Source organism: Mastomys coucha, unplaced genomic scaffold (genome assembly GCF_008632895.1).
Source record: "Mastomys coucha isolate ucsf_1 unplaced genomic scaffold, UCSF_Mcou_1 pScaffold21, whole genome shotgun sequence".
Taxonomy (NCBI): Eukaryota; Metazoa; Chordata; class Mammalia; order Rodentia; family Muridae; genus Mastomys; species Mastomys coucha.
In genome coordinates, this window is record NW_022196904.1 from 156,611,801 (window position 1) to 156,630,123 (window position 18,323).

At 44.8% G+C, this 18,323-nt stretch overlaps 1 protein-coding gene across 4 annotated transcripts in view; it reads left to right on the forward strand.

Annotated features, from left to right (window-relative positions):
• Window positions 1-18,323, forward strand: part of Kank1 (KN motif and ankyrin repeat domains 1) — a 190,996-nt gene that overhangs the window by 67,657 nt on the left and 105,016 nt on the right. For 3 of the 4 annotated variants that reach the window (XM_031389988.1, XM_031389987.1, XM_031389991.1), the window contains exon 3: window positions 7,386-7,513. The gene's annotated coding sequence lies outside the window, so the exon portion shown is untranslated. Of the gene's footprint in view, window positions 1-2,394; window positions 2,526-7,385; window positions 7,514-18,323 lie in introns of those variants that run through there. The other variant, XM_031389989.1, reaches the window with a different exon arrangement.

Consider the following 18,323-nt stretch of genomic DNA (forward strand, 5'->3'; position numbering starts at 1 on the left):
CCCCCCCCCCCACAACCCCCACCACGATGCTCTGTTTTAGAGCTCCCAGCATGCCCAGCAAATGTGGCACATGAGAGAGACTGGAATCTTTTGCTGCAAGGAACAAAACTGACTTAGGAATGAATCTATTGGGACCCCGGAGTACTCCTAAGACCTTAGGAGACCCAGGGGGAAAAAAAAAACCCATTGTCCCTACTTTTCACATCTCCGTGCTCAGCTTTCTGCAGCCCAGCTCTGTAGAAAGAAGTCTTTCACTCTCTCTGATGCCTTTTGCCTGGCTACAGGTCACCGCAGCAGGAATGGAGCCAGGTCACAGGAGTGTGTTGGGAGGTAGGAAGGTGGCCTTTCTTTGACATGGTGGCTTCTTCAGAAAACCCCCGAAGAGGCCACAGATCGCATGAAAGGACAGAGGCGTTCTCTCTGCACATACCGTTGGCTCGTTGGCTCCCTGTTGTGGATTTAGCCATTAACCTTACTCTAGGGGGAGCGACCGCTTTGGGCTCTAGGCTGATGTTGACTCAGAGGGAGTGTGGTTCATGATCTAGTTGTTCTGTTCCCGAGGCTCCATGGCTGTCAGCACCTGATGCTTTCAGTGGTGCCCGTCTCTGTTAGTGCAGACGTCTTACCTGGCAGTGATGACAAGTGAGACCGAGGTTTTAGTGAAAGGCTTCGTGGTCCGAGCCTTCTCACGGGTGTCTGCTTGAAAAGCCTCCTTTAATAAGAATGTGGAAAGCCAATGACACAGAACTAAGAAAATACAGGCTGGGCATTGGGCTCCTTCCCTCTTGTTTGTTCAGTTAATAGTTGATTTGATTTGGGGATGAATCTTAGTCCGCAGTCTAGAGGCTCGGGGATTATTGCATTTTTCTTAAGTGACTGAATATTCACTGTGGGCATCTTTCCTCGAGTTACAAGGTTCACCTTGGTTGTTCCTGAGATTCTTGCTTCCTGGGGTTGACACCTCCCTCCTGGGGTTGCATCAAGCTTCCAGACCTGAGTGCCCGTCACAGTGTCAGTAAGGCCATGGGGTCCTGTGTTGGCAGTGGTCCCTGCCACTTTTGGACCACTTTTGAGGTCATGCTTGGCCACATGAGTATACTTTCAACATCAGGGCTTTCTCTTGGGACTCCCAGTCCTCTGTGGGTGCAGGCAGAGGGCAGATGTAGCCCTGCCTGAAGCTTGGATGCCAGAGCCACATGTAACTAAGAGTTAAAAGAGAAAAACACGGAGCAAGCGTCCTGCCCCTAAGTCAGTGATGAGCTACCTAAGTGCTGGGTGCTACCCGGTGGTCTATAGGCTGTGCTTCCTCTGGTCACCTAGCCAATTTTCTATAACTCCTTGGGGATGCCAGCTGACTTGCTCATGGCTCCTGAGATGTGTGACCCAGTACCTGATATTGGGTGGGGGTGGGGAGGATTTGAGACATTTGCTTGACTTTTTTCTTTTCTTTTCTTTTTTTAAAGATTTATTTATTTATTTTATGTGTATGAATACACTGTAGCTGTACAGATGGCCGTGAGCCATCATATGGCTGATGGCCCTGCTTACTCTGGCGTAATTTACTGTAGCTGTCTTCAGACACACCAGAAGAGGGTGTCAGATCTCATTACAGGTGGTTGTGAGCCACCATGTGGTTGCTGGGGATCCGAACTAGGGACCTTTGGAAGAGCAGCCACTGCTCTTACCCACTGAGCCATCTCGCCAGCCCTTGTTTGACCTTCTAAAGCCAATTTGTAGACTTTTTCTATTGCACCCATGTTAGTCTTCAGATTTCTCGCACTATCTTTAAGTCTCTGATAAATTAATCAAAGTGTGTGTTTCTCCTTTCTGGCAACGAGTCATTTGGTTCCACTAATAAATATTCTTTGATAAAAACCTGTCTTCCAGGGTCACAGAGCCATGTCCTCTTGCTCTCAGGCTTCAGCACAGAGCTGTGAGTGTCATCGGGTTTAATTATCAGCCGCTTGCTTTTGTCCCAATTTCAGACCCTTCCTTGCCTACAGCACAGCTAGCGCAGTGCAAAATAGACATTTGGGTTGATAATTTGGACTGAGTGGGAAGGACACATAGGATACCAAAGCCTATACCTGGTAAGCAGTGTTGGCCATAGAGTTCTGTGAAGCCCTTGGCATCTAGAGTTGCAGCACAGGCTGTACATAAAATATTTATAGATCACAGCGTACTTCACCTTTGACAAAAGGGCTCGAGTATGCGCTGTTACTATGGACGGACGTCGCTAACGGATAAGCCGCTCAAGGACCTTGGGAAGAAAGGAAGGCCTCTGCTGATAGAGCAGCCTTGGTTTCCAGCCAAAAATAGTTTAACTTTCATAGAACACAATGACCCTTAAGAATCAAGAAACATAGAGGGAGAGAAGTGAGTTTACTGGAGACTGTGTTTACTAGAGACGCTCAACAGAATGGATGGAGCTAGGAGCTGTCTGAAGCTGGTGGAAGGAATGTGCTTAGCCTCTGGGATTACAGCTGAGAAAGCAAAGACACAGGCGAGAAGAATCTTAAGAATCAGTAAGTGTATGGCTTGGTGTTTGTGTGTGCAGGCATGCCTGTGTGTGCATATTCAATAAAGGCTAGAGGTCAGTGTCTGGTGTCTTCTTTTCCCTCTTCCTCTCCCTCTCCCCCCTTCTCTTCCTCCTCCTCTTCCTCCTTCTCCTCCTTCTTCCCCTTCCTCCTCCTCCTTCTCTTTTTCCCCCTCCTTCCTCCTTCTCCTCTTCCTCCCTCTCCTCCTCCTCCTCCTCTCTCTCCTTTTCCTCCTCCTCCTCCTCTCTCTCCTCCTCCTTCTCCCTCTCCTCCTCCTCCTCTTCCTCCAGCATACTCTCTTATTGAACCCAGAGCTCACCATTTTAGCAAAGAGTCCCAGGGATCCACCTGTCTCCAGCTCACTTGCAAGCAGTGGGGTTGCACACGTGCACTGTCTGTCATGCACGTCCTGCTTTTACATAGGTGCCAGGCATCTGCGCTCAGATCCCCTTGCTTGAGTAGCAAGCACTTAGTAAGCCATTGTCTCAACCCTACATGGCTTGTAGGTATCTGTCATTCTATTGAGTGTTTGTCTGTAAAAGCAGACAGTGGCCACCTAACAGCTTCATGGAGGGCTGGATAATAAGGTGCAGTTGTTAGTTACTGGGCTGATCTTGTCCATTTCATTTGTTTTTATGAACATTACTCTGACCCATGTCAAAGGTCAAAGGACCTTTGGAAGAAAAGAAAGCATTTGTTGTTGAGTGGCTTACCTTGATTTTCTGTGATCTTTGAAGTAGGCCAGTAAAGTAGAGAGGTTCCTCTTCTGGAACTTCGAGCCAGGCCAAGGTCACGTGCTTGAATCCATCTATAGGAAAGACTCTTGAGGCACCCCCCCTCCCACCCCCGATCCCTTCTGAGCCTCAGAGGCTTCCGTAGGTTCTGCTTCGTGGAACCAAAGGTTTCCAACCCATGTACAGTCAGGGTACCAAGTGGATAATGCCCTGATATAATGAGATGGTATAATCCATTTGGGGAACATTCAGGTAGAAAAATAAACAAAGGGCATGAATAAGAAATATAAGATGAAATGTGTTTAACTTCAAATGCACACTGAGTCTGAAGTGTCTATAGGATATATATCATATATATTTTGTTTGCTTTTTGGACAGGTGTGTGTGTGTGTGTGTGTGTGTGTGTGTGTGTGTGTGTGTGTGTATAGCTCTGGCTGGCCCCGGAACTCTCATTGTAACTGAGGCTGGCCTCAAACTCAGATCTGCCTGGCTCTGCCTCCTGAGTGCTGGGATTCAAGGCGTGTGCCACTACATATGGCTTGAATATAATATTAAAAAATAGGGCTGGAGAGATGGCTCAGCCGTTAAGAGCACTGACTGCTCTTCCAGAGGTCCTGAGTCCAATTCCCAGCAACCACATGGTGGCTCACAACCATCTGTAATGGGGTCCGATGCCCTCTTCTGGTGTGTCTGAAGATAGCTACAATGTACTTAAATAAATAAATAAATAAATAAATAAATTTAGAGGGGTATGGGAGAGTGGATTTGACATTCTCATGGGCAGCTCTTCACAGTATCAGCTCTTTATGTTTCACGTGACTGGCCTGTCACCTTTTCTAGAAAAATAACTAGTGTTGTGGGAAAGGGTACCTCACATGGCACTGTTTTACAAAGTTTAGAAATTATTTCAGTGAGCTAAAGGGGTTTAAAGATGAAATCTCACAAAGTCATTAAAATAAAGGCATAGAAAACTTAAACGATAACACAGTGCTTCCATTAGAATAAATGAGAAAAGACAGTTACAATAATACCAGCTCATTCCTGTTTGGGTATTGTGTTTATACATTGGCTCTGCATACATGCCCATGTGGGAGGGGATTCAATAAGACGCTAATAGCACTTAAAAGCTTCAATCTTGAATTTTCTAAACCCATAGTTGAGAACAAACAGTATTTCAAAAGATGAAACATGTTACTTTTAAAATAATTGAGCATTAACTATATAAATTACCCAACACCGTGGTCCGGTCTGTGATCTATTTTCTTTTATCTGTGTGAGTAACCGTTGTGTTCCTGAAGCAGCAGGCTGAATGCCAACTCTCCGGGGTTGACAGCGTAAAGTGTTGAATGGTTCTGTAAGATTTCTTAGGGAGAAAAAAAAAACATGCAAGCAGGGTGGTGTTGGCAGAGCAGGCAACCATTCCTAGTCAGACTTTGAGAGGAGAGACAGGGAGCGAGTGGGAGCAGAACAGGCATATGTGGCTGGGACAGCTTGGGACTGAGGCGTCTCCAACTGTTGCCCGTATTATTTCAGGAGCTGGTGGTGGAAACTTCGGTAGCTGGCTGGAGGAAGTGGCGTGTCCCTGGGGAAGGTCATCACACACCTTGCCAAATCCTGCTAGCTCTCTCTGTTTCCTGACCCACTGTGATATAAACCTAGCTGCTCCACTCTCTGTTACTGTCCATCCAAACCAGGCCTTCCTCTCTGCATTAGGATTTCTCACAGAGACAGGAATTAAACTAAAGAATTCAGATGTTTTTATCAGAATGTTAGGTCAGGCAGAGTCTTGGAAAGTGACCGGCAGTCAACCTTAGAGTTCTTGACAGGTAAGTCTACTGTTTCCATTTGCCCTCCTGGTTTCTCCTCACCACCCTGCCACAGGTATCCTGTGTCAGCCATATTGAAAGTTGCACCTGAGAGCCACCTACTGTTTCCTGTTTCTCAAGGCTGAGGCTGAGGCCTCCTGTGAGTTTCACCATGCTCATCTCTTTGCGCTTTTGCGGCCCTGCTGTTGGCCCCAGCTATTGGCATGGTTCTTTCGCCTTTGTAGTGACTCCACTTCTCCTCCATCAGACACTCTCCCTGCATTTCTTGACACATCCCTCATCCCCGACTCATCGCCAGTCAAGATCTTCCTTTAGTTCTTTATTCATCATCTTTGGGATAAAATTGTAGAAACCCATTGTCTTTTCCCATGACAAGTTATTGACGATGCTCCTGAGAGCTTGGTTATGAGTTGGAAGAATTAGGACATGTTCACTTTGGAGTGAGATCTAACAGGTGCTGGACATACTTCAAAACTCATCTCCTGGCCCCATGAGGAATCCTTAGACTGAATGGTCCATAAGTGGTGTCCAGCCTTTTGACGTTTGCTTCTCAGTGTCTTCTACAAATATGCTGGGCCATATTCATATGTATCCGAGGACCTATGTGACGCAGCAGGTTAGATGTGCCTGGTACTCAATGGTGACTGATCCTGACAAAGATTATATACAACTGGGTAACTCTACATTTTAAAGTGCATATATATTGTGAGTGAGTCAAATCCAGGTAAATATATCTCCTCAAGCGTTTCTTATTTCTTTACGGTGAAACCTTTCAAAATCCTTTTAGTAAAGGAAACCTTTAGTAAAGGCCTGTTGACCTCAAAGAGTACTGGCAGAGCTGACCCAGAGGAGAACTGACTTATAAAAACTCTAATACTGTCTACACTGAAGGGAAAACTTACTCCGAATCATCTCCTCCCAGCTGGACAGTTAAACTGGATACATGACATCACATCAGACAGGTGTGTTAGGTGGTGTGTGAGCGTTAAGGTATGAGAATAATGAGCATTGCTGGCACAAGGGACCCAAGCCTGTACCCCACAAGGGGACAGGATAGTTATATAGGAAGGTGTAAGAACACATGGCTCTGTCTAGTCAGACTAGTCTCACTGGAATGAAAGGAGCTGGAAACCTTTAGCACATAGTTAGTGTGGTGGTAGAAGACCAGGGGAGAACGGAAAGCTAGCAGAGGAGTCTATATTTGGCAGAAGACAAAATCTTTAACAGCAAGGGTCTGAGTAAAAGAGCACTTGAGCAGTTTTAAGGCCAGAGAGCCTTGGGGTTGGTGGTGGTCTGTAAGGTGGGATGGGAGCTGGCTGGTGCTGTTGAATGCCTGTGGCAGGATCTGTGAGACACAAGGATGCGCTGTTCTTGTTTAACGGATTTCACAGCAGCCTCCAGGTTGTATGCTCTCACCTTATTTATGGCAAAGCCAAGGTTTCTGGCAGAACAGATAACCTGGTTACACTCTGCAAGGTGGGAGCCTCTGATTTCAGGGAGCCATGAAGGTGTGAAAGCTGACATTGTATCTTGATTGCGTAGTCAAGAAAAGCAAGAACGCAGGGACAAGCAAGGGTGATCGATCTGTTCAAGGTCGTGCTGGTAATAGGAAGAAAGCAGGTCTCTGTGCAAGAGAGTGGACTAGTGGCAATCTACAGGAGGGGTCCAGGCTACTGGTTGTTAAGAGGTCATAGATGGGGCTGGAGAGATTGCTCAGCAGTTAAGAGCACTGACTGCTCCTCCAGAGGTCCCGAGTTCAATTCCCAGCAACCACATGGTGGCTCATAACCATCTGTAATGGGATCTGATGCACTCTTCTGATGTGTCTTATGACAGCTACAATATACTCACATAAATAAATAAACCTTTAAGAAAAAGAAGTCATAGACACATGCATTATGCCAGTGGATTTAGTAAGAGGCATGAAAAAGAAGTTCTTGTATCTTATATATCATATATATGTAAGATATATCACATATATAAATGATGATATGATATATGACATGATATAAGAAATGAGGATGAGAGGTAACCAGGGGCCAAGCCCTTTTCTTTGAAAGAGTGAAGGTAATTCGCCATAAACGTGGTGGCTAGCTTTTACCTGGAGCAGAGAGAGAGACTGGTTTTTGCAGTTTCCTGCCTCCAGCAGGAGAGAGAGGCTGAGGTTTGGTTTCTGAAACAGTACTGACCCTGATTATTGACCCTCCCCATCCCCCGGCCTGTCAGTCTGAACTGAGAAAGGAGATTGCTCTGTCACACTTCCCTCAATGAGATCTTTTTCCTCTCAGAATGATTGTCGCCACCCTGGATGGACTGCCGAGCTACTGAATTACATCCACCTTCTGGCCGCACTACAAAAGTTGTCTGTGGAGTTGAAATGTTTATTGCAGTAACCTCTGACCTTACGTGATTTAAGGTAAGGTTATACTTTCTTATCTTATAACCATCACAAAGTTGTCATGTTTGTCCTCTGTGACTTTACTTTCTACAGACATTAATCCATTCCCCTCCACTGTTTTTTTTTAATGTTCTAATATTCCATTCAGAACTCTCTTAATCTGAAAATGTATAAGAGTGCAGAAAATATTTTTATAGGATGAAATACGAGCAGCCTGTTTGACGCTGAAGAATGGAGGTGAAATGTATTATTCTTCAGATTAAATCAATAAAATACTCCATTTCCATAAATACAGTACGCGTAGACTGGCTTATACTGGAAAGAATTTATTAGGTCAAGCGGAATAGTATTAAGACTACTTGAAATAAATGGAAATGTTTAAATATTAATATATTGCTGGTTTAAAAATTCAAATGACAAAAGTAAAAATACAGGAATTTAAGAGAAAAAATATTATCCATCTTCCAGAGATGCTAATATCTCACTGAGTTATTTTCCCAGTTTATGTAGTGTGTGGGGTTCAATTGCTAGATTGGTCTAGAAATGATTGACATTTACCACATTCTTGCCCTATTGCCAGGCCCCTCACCATCCCCTTTGTAGGCATTAAATTATTGGCTCCTTTAAAGATTATTTATTTTTCCTTTATTACTGTTTATATGAGGGTATGTGTGTATGTATGTGTGTGTCTGTCTGTCTGTCTGTCTGTCTGTGTGCACACGTGTGTGCGCATAAAGGTCAGAGGACAGCGTTCAGGGCTGGGTCCTTCTCCTTCCGCTGTGGATTGTGAGCACTGATCTCAGGTCTTTGGGTTTGCCCTGCAAGCACTTTTACCTACAGAGCCATCTTCCTGGCCTGCCAGTTTATTAACTTAATAAATGCTGTGAGATCAGTACCTCCATCATCATTTGCCTCTAAGAAAACCGAGGCTCTGGGAAATTGAGTAACTGACAAGTCTAAGCTTGTAACCCTTGTCAACGTGGACTCCTGAGATAATGAACCCCACCAGTAGGCTGTTCCACACACTTCAACAAGATGCTAATTAATCCCTTTTCCATACCGTTTTACACGGCTGCATTTAATACTCAGTCTTTCGGCCCTCGCTCTCTCTTGGCTGTACACATCACTTCTTTCTATAATTTTAGAAGCTTCACTACTGGATTATTTGTTGAACACATGTGTAGTCGTTTCTGTATGGTCATCTCATGTCATTGCTACCAGGGGCTTTCTGGGGTTGGTGGGACAGTCTTCTAGTTGGTTTTCAGAAAGTTGTGCTTGTTAGGCTCCTTAGCTTCAGGATAGAGAAGCCATAGATGATGCCCAACAACACTTGAGGATTGCAATTTGAACAGCTTAGTTTTAGAGGTCACAATGATTCTTGTGTACATATCCCCTCTTACCGAGTATTTTAGAGACTGTCACCTCTGCACTCTCTCTTTGTGTTATCACTAATGGAGTTGAAGAACAGCATATAAGGGTGAAGGGTGTAGGCTCTGGAGTAAGATGCCTGGATTTAGATCACAGCGAGGCTCGTCCCCCTCAGTTTCCCTACCTGTACAATGTAAATAACTAGCAGTAAGACTTTCCTTGTAAAGCGCTTTAGGATGGTGCTTTACTTGATACGTGCTCAATAATTGTTGTCTACTACAGTTGTCTCCTGTAATTACATATAAGTGCGTGCTCACATAACTTGAAAAAAATACTACGCTTGTTTTGAATGAAATGTGATTGTTACCAAATTAGTAATTCACAGCAGACACTAAACTGCTGACAGTGTCATACTGTTAGCATTAGCTGTGATGAGGTGAAGCTCACACACAACCATCCCTACCTCAGTTGATTCAGAGAGTTTTTTTTGTTTGTTTGTTTGTTTGTTTGTTTTTTTTTTTTTGAGACAGGGTTTCTCTGTATAGCTCTGGCTGTCCTGGAACTCACTCTGTAGACCAGGCTGGCCTTGAACTCAGAAATCCGCCTGCCTCTGCCTCCCAAGTGCTGGGATTAAAGGCGTGCGCCACCACCGCCCGGCCTTCATTCAGAGAGTTTAAGTATAATGGCAGAGCAGAAACAGGGAAAACCAGGCTGCTGGAGACAGGCAGGCATGTGTGTGCAGTCACATGCTTGCGTGTGCGCACGCGCACACACACACACACACACACACACACACACACACACACACACACACGCACGCACGCACGCGCACACACACACATGTTGATCCTCACTGCATACCTGTGAGGGAGGTGAGCACTGTTACTAACCTGGTTTTTACAGGAGAGGAAACTGACTTGGCGACCGTTTTGCTCACTGCATGTCATAGAACGGTCTGTGACGTAGCTGTTGTGTACTCTAGACGTCTGTCTCTGAGTCCTTAATTCTCACTCTTGATGCTCCATGCATAAAGATAAGCCACAGAGTGCCCGGTGGGGAGATGCAGGGCCGGAGATGTCCTGGGAAAGGAAGGGCAAAGCCAATGCTCCCCGGGTGAGGGTGGCAGGGTTGGGAGGAGGAAGCTTGGGCGTGTTAGAAGTATGATGGGGAACCATGTGGACAGCACGAGTGCATAGGTGGGGAAACTGAGGCTAGGAGCTCAGTGCCCAAGGGGCTGAATGGATATCAAAGGAAGAAGAGTTCCTCCTTTGCCGTTTGAGTCAGGATCTCTTATATCCCAGCCTCAAACTCCCAATGCAGCCTAGGATAGCCCTGAGCTGATTATTATTATTATTATTATTATTATTATTATTATTGTTATTATTGTTAGTGTTAATAGTGTGAGGGCTCTGTGTGTATGCACACATGAGTGTGAGTGCATGCTGTGCATTGTGTGTATAAGGGTGAGTGTGCCTCAGCACATGTGCGGATGTCAGGGTCAGAGAATAACTTGAGTTGACTCTCTCCTTCCTTCTTAACATGGCTTCTCTAGGTTGTATTCAGGTTGCCAGCCTTGCCTTCTGACCTATCCTTCTGAGCGACTTTGAACTTCTGATCTTCCTAGCTTCACTTCCTGAGTACCAGGATGACTGTTGTGTATCACAACCAGTGTATGTAACACTGGGGCTCAGACCCAGGTCTTCATGCGTTTTCACGCATGTGATAAAAGTACTCTACGCACGGAGCAGAATCCCTGTCTTTGTCATGTTCCATTGCTAAGAAGAAATACCATGACCAAGGCAACTCATATCAGAGAAAACATTTAACTGAGGGCCTTCGTTCAGTTTCAGGGGTCCAGGCCATTATCATCATGGCGGGACCATGGCAGCAGTAGCTGAGAACTGGCAGGTGTTGGAGCAGTAGCTGAGAACTGTATCCTAATCATAAAAGACTGGGCCTGGCATGGTCGTTTGAAACCTCAAAGCCCATCCCCAAAGACACATTTCCTCCAACAAGGCCACACGTACTCCAATAAGGCTACAGCTATATGAGCCGATTGATGGAGGCCGTTCTTATTCAAACCTCCTCAATCCCCATGCCCTACTTTTAAGGTTGATACATAATGTATATATTTATGCAGTTTAGTGTAGAATTGTAGTACATATAGATATGGTAATGATCAGATGTGGGGATTGGTAATACTGTCTCAATTGCTTGTTATGTATTGGGAACTCTAAAAGTTCACCTTTTAAAAATGTGTGTGTGGGGGTCGGAGCGAGCGGCCATCTGTACAGCTACAGTGCACTCTTATACATAAAAATAAATAAATAAATCTTAAAAAACAAACAAACAAACAAAAGTGTGTGTGGGCTGGGCAGTGGTGGTGCACACCTTTAATCCCAGCACTTGGGAGGCAGAGGCAGGTGGATTTTTGAGTTCAAGGCCAGCCTGGTCTACAGAGTGAGTTCCAGGACAGCCAGGGCTACACAGAGAAACCCTGTCTCGAAAAACCAAAACCAAACCAAACCAAAACAAAACAAAAAACCCAAAAAACAAAACAAAAAAACAGCAGTTGAGCTCTTAGAGGACTCTGCTGTGCGGGAGGCTAGACCTGACAGTGTACCCCACAGCTCCACTTGAGGGTGCTGAGGCAGACCTGCCAGCCTCCGAAGCCATGGGGAAGGTTGCCGATGCTTCTGTGCTCAGCCTGAGACTCCGTGTCAGGAAAGCGGAATTCTTCGGTTGCCTGTGCAGTGAAAAGACCCCACCTCCCGTGACATGGCTAGTGTGAGTGTGGCTGTCAGGCTGTGCTCCTGGCTTGCTGGCATCGGTGACAGTTTTGATAGCTGCTCAGTGGATGTACCGATGCTTGACTGATGATGGAGAAGCTGGGAGCACTGTTCAGGGTTTGCTCTGAAAATCTTTTTGCTCAGGGCCGTGCTCCGAGGAACGTGGAAATAATGTTGGATTCAGTGGGTGCTTCCAGAATCCTCCCTCCCGTTGCCATAGTTCATCTGCAGCCTACTCCTAGCTCCCTCTCCAACGCAGTTTTAATAGACCAGTGGCTCTTAACCTGTCTAATGCTGCTACCCGTTAGTACAGTTCCTTATGGTATGGTGACCCCCAGCCCTAAGGTTATCTAGTTGCTACTCCATAACTGTAATCTTGCTACTGTTATGAATTGTAATATGTGACCCCTGGTGTCTCAACCCACAGGTTGAGAACCACTGTAACAGTACACCATGTCTTATTTCCTGATAGCTGATTTTTTTTTCTTTTCTTGAAGATTTGGCTTTTTTTGGTTTCTGTTCATTTGTTCATTGTTTTCAAGAGAGTCTCACTGTAACCCCGGGTGGCCTTAACATTTGTAGCCATTTCAAAAGTATGATTTTGTCTATTATTAAGAATAATGTGGAGGCTGAAAAGATGGCTCAGCGGTTAAGAGCACTGACTGCTCTTCCAGAGGTCCTGAGTTCAGTTCTCAGCAACCACATGGTGGCTTACAGTCATCTGTAATGGGATCTGATGCCCTTTTCTGGTGTGTCTGGAAATAACTACAGTGTACTAGTAGATATAAAATAAATGAATCTTTAAAAAAAAATAATGTGTATTGAATGGAGAAAAGGTAGATCAAAGAAGTGACTCTGCATAAATGCGTCATCAGTGCTGGGGAGAGCGCTCAGTAGCGTGCTTGCCAAGCATGCTCGCTGGCCTGGGTTCCATCTCCAGTGCCACAAAAGAAAGCAGTGAGATCATAACTGTCAGATTGCTGGACTCTGGTGTTGGGCCGTGTGTACTAAAGCAGAGTTTAAAAACAAAGCTTCCCTGCTTTTATCAGTTGAGAGAGTGACTTTGTAGTTATCAAAGGTGATTGAGAAGTTGATTTTAGAAATGTACTTTACTTATCAAGTCCCGTTGGGTGTGTTTGTTAACATCCATCCTTTTAACTGTACGTTTGAGGCCGTTCTAAGTGTTTCTTTGCTGTAAAATCAAGAAAGGGCCCTTTTCATTCTGTGTTACTTGGAAGGCTAGCCCAGTTTATAGTCCTGACACTATATACAAGGTCTCAAGTCCCATAATTGTCTTAACACGGGAGGAAAAACACATTTAAAATGTAGTAAGAGGGCAGGAGAGATGGCTCACATGTGTAAAGGCATCAGCTGCCAAGCCTCATGACTTGAGTTCTGTCCCCGAGACTCATATGCTGGAAGGAGAAAACTGACTCCCAAGGTGTCCTCAGATAGCCACGTGTGCAACATGGTGCCTGCAAATACCACCTCCATCCTCACAAAAAATAAATGAATGTTTTACAAAATGGAGGCTGATATGGCTCAGCAGGCAGCATCTGCTGCCAGACCTGATGGTCTGTGTTCCCTCCCTGGGACCATAAGTGGGAGAGGAGAACTACCTCCTGCAAGGTCTGACCACCACAACAGGCTCTGAGAGCTACCCATATTCCATACCACACATACACCCCTCCCAAGAACTGCATGGAGTTTTTATGGACATATGAACTTTCTTATGTATTCATGTTTGTTCTTTTGTAGATTGTTTTGTTTTGTTTTGTTTTTTGTTTTTTGGGTTTTTTTTGGAGACAGGGTTTCTCTGTATAGTCTTGGCCTGGAACTCACTCTGTAGACCAGGCTAGTCTCACTTTGTAGACCAGGCTGGAACTCAGAAATCCGCCTGCCTCTGACTCCCAAGTGCTGGTATGGTTGTAGATTTTTCTATTCAGGCACTTTGCTCATTTCACTAGAGAAACAGCTCTTTTTGTTTCTATTTTACCAGAATTCTAAACTACTTTCTGGAGAAGTATTAGTCATTTTTTTTGGCCTTGAATCATCCTTGGTGCTATTGACTATATGTAAACATTTAGACAGTAGAGTATTTATTCTCCTTTATCGTTGCTGCATAGACTCATTTGGAAGCAAGAATGCTGTAGCCCTTGCACTGATGTCTGTAATTCTTTCAGGTGTGGTCCTGAGTGGCACTCCCCTGCCTGAGCCCATCCTGACATTCTCTTCATCAGGGTCTGCAAGGCGGGGCCTGATCTGGCTTTTCCTGCCCTCCTTCCCCACCTCTTGTCCACTTACGCTGCGTCCCAGTGCTTGGCTGCCTTGCGGTGCGGGGGAACATGCCAACCTCTTTCTGCCTCTAGGGTTCTATAGGTGCTGTTCACTCGGCTGGAATGTTCGTGTACATCAAACACACACACACTCACACACACACACTCACATAGACGGACTCACAGAGATATATACATGGCGATATATATACACATACATGGAGACACACATACATATGGAGACAGACAGACAGACACACACACAGACGGACTCACAGAGATATACACACATACATGGCGATATATATACATACATGGAGACACACATACATATAGAGACAGATACACACACACAGAAACACGCACACAGAAACACACAGGCATGCTAAAACACACACTCACACACAGATGGACAAACGCATCCCTTGCAGCCCAGTGCTCAGAGAGGCAGTTCTAGAATGACGACTCTAGATCCTGGTGTTTGGGGATTGTTGGGCTTCTTGTTCATTAGCTTCTCAAACTTCCTGGCTTGTGTGACTCTGGACCCATCTTCATAAATAGTGCATAAGATTAAGTAGGTCAATTTGTGCAAAGCTTTTGGAAACCCGCTCCAGCACAGTGTTCCCAGCCCCGCCTTTATCACTTCTTGCAGGCTCCAGCTTAGATTTCCCCTGAGAGCGCCCTCCTGTCTAACGTGCAGATCATTCTCTGAAAAATCTCTTACCTCAAGTTCCGTTTTTTCCCTTTGAGCACTTACCAGTGTGCAATTTACTTTTTGATTTACTTTTCCCTGTAAGTCTTGTGGGGTAGGGGTTGGGCCTATAACAGGGTGTTGAATACTTCATTGACTGCATTTAGAAGACATGAACCGGAACCATTTCTCAGCCACCAGACTACATGGAAATTTACTTACATTTTTCTTATTGTTGTTTTATGACCTTGACATTTTAAATACATCCACTTGAACTTTAGCTTGAAATACTATTTGAGATTGGCATTTCCCCTCCCCAAACGAGTAGCCAAATACAATTCTTTTAACAGCCTCCAACTCAAACTATATGTCCTTGGGGACTCGGAGTAATTTTGTTTCTTTTTCTCTATTTGGGTCGTCCTCTGTGTGGAAAGTAAACACAGAGGCTGTTCCTAGACTTGAGCCAAATTCCTGGTGAGTGTGCTGGCTGGGTGCCAGGAAAGATGACTCTGGGGTCATCCTCAGGGCCCTGCGTCTGAGAAGGAGAAAGGAAGTGGTACTCTCTTGGGGACGATACCATCGACGCAATAGCTAATGCTTCTAAGTTTGCTAGGTGTTTTAGGTAGGCAGTCTTGTTCCTGGAAATTCCATCTACTTGCTTGGAAAGCATTTGACCTGGAAAACTTGGGCACTCTAAAGGCCTTTGTTATCTAAAGGCCTTTTCCAAACCCAATCTTGGCTCTAGATGTAGGACACACTTACTCTCATGTTAGGGCTTGGTAGTTCAGAAAAATACTAGTCATTATTCTCTCCCATATTTTAGCTCTTTTAAAATTAGTGGCAAAAGTAATACATGTCCATACACTCAGTAAAACATGTGCAGAAACCAAATAGAAGGTTTGAGAGTTGGTCCTAGGTTCAATTCCCAGGATCCACATAGTGGCTCACAAACTGTCTGGAACTCTAGTCCTAGGGAACTGAGTTCTCTCTTCTGTGGTGCATATACATATATGTAGGCAAAATACCCACACAATAAAATCATAAAAATCTAAATATCTTTAAAAAAGAAAACACGCATCCCAATCTCCGTCTGCAGTAGCCCTGCTGAGTTTCTTGTGTGCCCTCTCTCTCTCTCTCAGCTATGCACACGCAAGGCTTTCGGAACAGCATCAAAATTCTACTTTCTTGTATCCATCAATGGGTGGCTTTAATAACACTAGCTGTCTTTGTTTTTTGGCTGGCAGCCTTCTAGAGAAGTCACCAGCGGATGCTTTCCCAGGCTTTGAAACACCAGACCCCACTTAGTCTCTGCGACCCACTGGAAGCAGCCTTCAGAGGCCAGACGTGCCGGCACATTCCAGGATGTGGCCTAATCTGATAATGATTTCTGTCTTGCTACAGAGAAAGAAATGGAGATTGGGGGATTTTATGAACAGGAGAGACGTGGTTTCTCCTGAGTTCACAAGGCTGAAATTTTAGCTACGGTTTTCATTGGATTATGGCAGAATAGTTCGATAAGAAACAGAATAGTTCCCTAAGAAACAGCATGGCAGATGGGGCACAGTCCTCCCGATATACAGTTTTTCTTTTCTTTTTTTTCCGAGACAGGGTTTCCCTGTGTAGCCCTGGCTGTCCTGGAACTCACTCTGTACACTAGGCTGGCCTCGAACTCAGAAATCTGCCTGCCTCTGCCTCCCAAGTGCTGGGATTATAGGCGTGCCCCACCACCGCTCGGCGCTTTTTTCCCCCCCCATATACGGTTTTCCATGGCTGTGCTTCTTATAGATCCTCTGTGCCCACTTCCATTTGGTACTGGAAGGCAGAACCTGGTGTCTTCCATACGCTACATCATGACCCAGCACTGATTCATCCCACCCGTGTCTTCTGCTTTTATCACTCCAGAAAAAGAGAAGAGAAATTTGGGGTGGACAAAGTTGACTCCTGGCTATGCCCTTCACACTGGCTCTAGAGAGCATGCAGTCGACTAGCCTGGCTCTGATGGATGGCCCACACCCGAGAGCTGTAGGGCTGGCTGTAAGTGATGGGGGCTCTGGGCTTAGGCAGAATTGCACTTGTAGGGCTTTTCCACAGTGCCCACCACATCACACTGGAGAACCAAGTTTCATTGCTTAAGGGAACAATTTACGGCTAGGGCCTCATCTCCATGTTTTGGCTCTTTATGTTTTTCTGCCTCTTAATAAAATGGGAAGTCGCCAAGCAATTAAATAGTAATGTAGTTTTCAGGCAGGATGTGGGAAAGGGCTAACTAGGGGGAAAGGGCTAACATGATTGACAGAGGCTGGTAGGAGATTTACTTTAAGAATAACTCGTTCCTCAAAACTTTCTTCATTTTTTTTCTGGTGAGGATTGTGGGGTAAATCATTGACTAGGAGGATGGATGATTAAAAATGCAGGAGTTATGATTTTTTCTTGACTCCGTAAGTCTCTAAATCCTCTGCCATAGCATGGGATTTTCATTTCAAAGTGTGAGGCAGTGTGCCCGGGATTAAAGTGAGCCCAAGGCATGATTAAATTGTTAATTAGCAGAGATCGTTTGTGTTTTGTGGAGTGTTTTAAGAAAAGATGAAGTGAGGGAGAGAACCCAGGGGTTTGCATTTTACTCTCTGAGCTTAATTCCATAACTGTAGACCTCCGAAAATATTCAATAGCAGTGGGTGAGGTTTCTGTAGTTTGTAGAATGTTTAAAAATAACATTAGTCATTTTTCATGCCGTTAATGTATTTATAACTATATCTAATATAATAACTCAAGAGCTTGGTTCACTTCTCAGCGATTTCCCCCTTCTCATTTTTGTAGCTAATAAAGCAATGAATTACAACATCCTTCTTTGGTGCCTTACTATAAAGGTGCAGAAAGTCAGATCCAAGGTATGCGGTGGTCATAGCAGTAACTGCTTGTTTTTCACAGAACTAGGAGAAATTCTCCCTAGACCTCTACCTCATGGTGGCTGTCAGGGACCAAGGACACAGTGAACCCCAGATCCAGCATGGCACTGATGGAAATGACGAGGGTGCGGAGATTGGAAGCGGAAGAAGTGTCCACACCTCTTGTTTCCTTCTCTGCATAACCTTCAGCATTAGGAATTTTTAATGATGCTTAAAATGAGGCAAAGGTTTTTTGGTTTTGTTTTTTAAATGATTTATTTGTGTATTTTATGTATATGAGTACACTGTTTTCAGACACACTTAGAAAAGAGCATCGGATCCCATTACAGATGGTTGCGAGCATTACAGATGGTTGCGAGCCACCATGTGGTTGCTGGGAATTAAACTCAGGATCTCTGGAAGAGCAGTCAGTGCTCTTAACTGCTGAGCCATCTCTCCAGCCTGAGCCAAAGTTTTTAACAACTGAACATAAAATCTCAACAGGTCAAATTCCATTCCAATCACCCTTTCTCTACCACATTGTAAAAACCCATTTGATTGCACCTCTCTCATTGATGTGGACCACGCCCCTCGAAGAAGTTGAGAGACTTTAAGGACCATGTCCATTGAAGGAGTTAAGAGATTTTTTTTTTAAAGATTTTATTTTATTTATATTAGTACATTGTAGCTCTCTTCAGACACACCAGAAGAGGGCATCAGATCCCATTACAGATGGTTGTGAGTTACCATGTGGATGCTGGGAATTGAACTCAGGACCTAGAAGAGCAAGCAGCCAGTGCCCTTCTCTCCAGCCCAAGG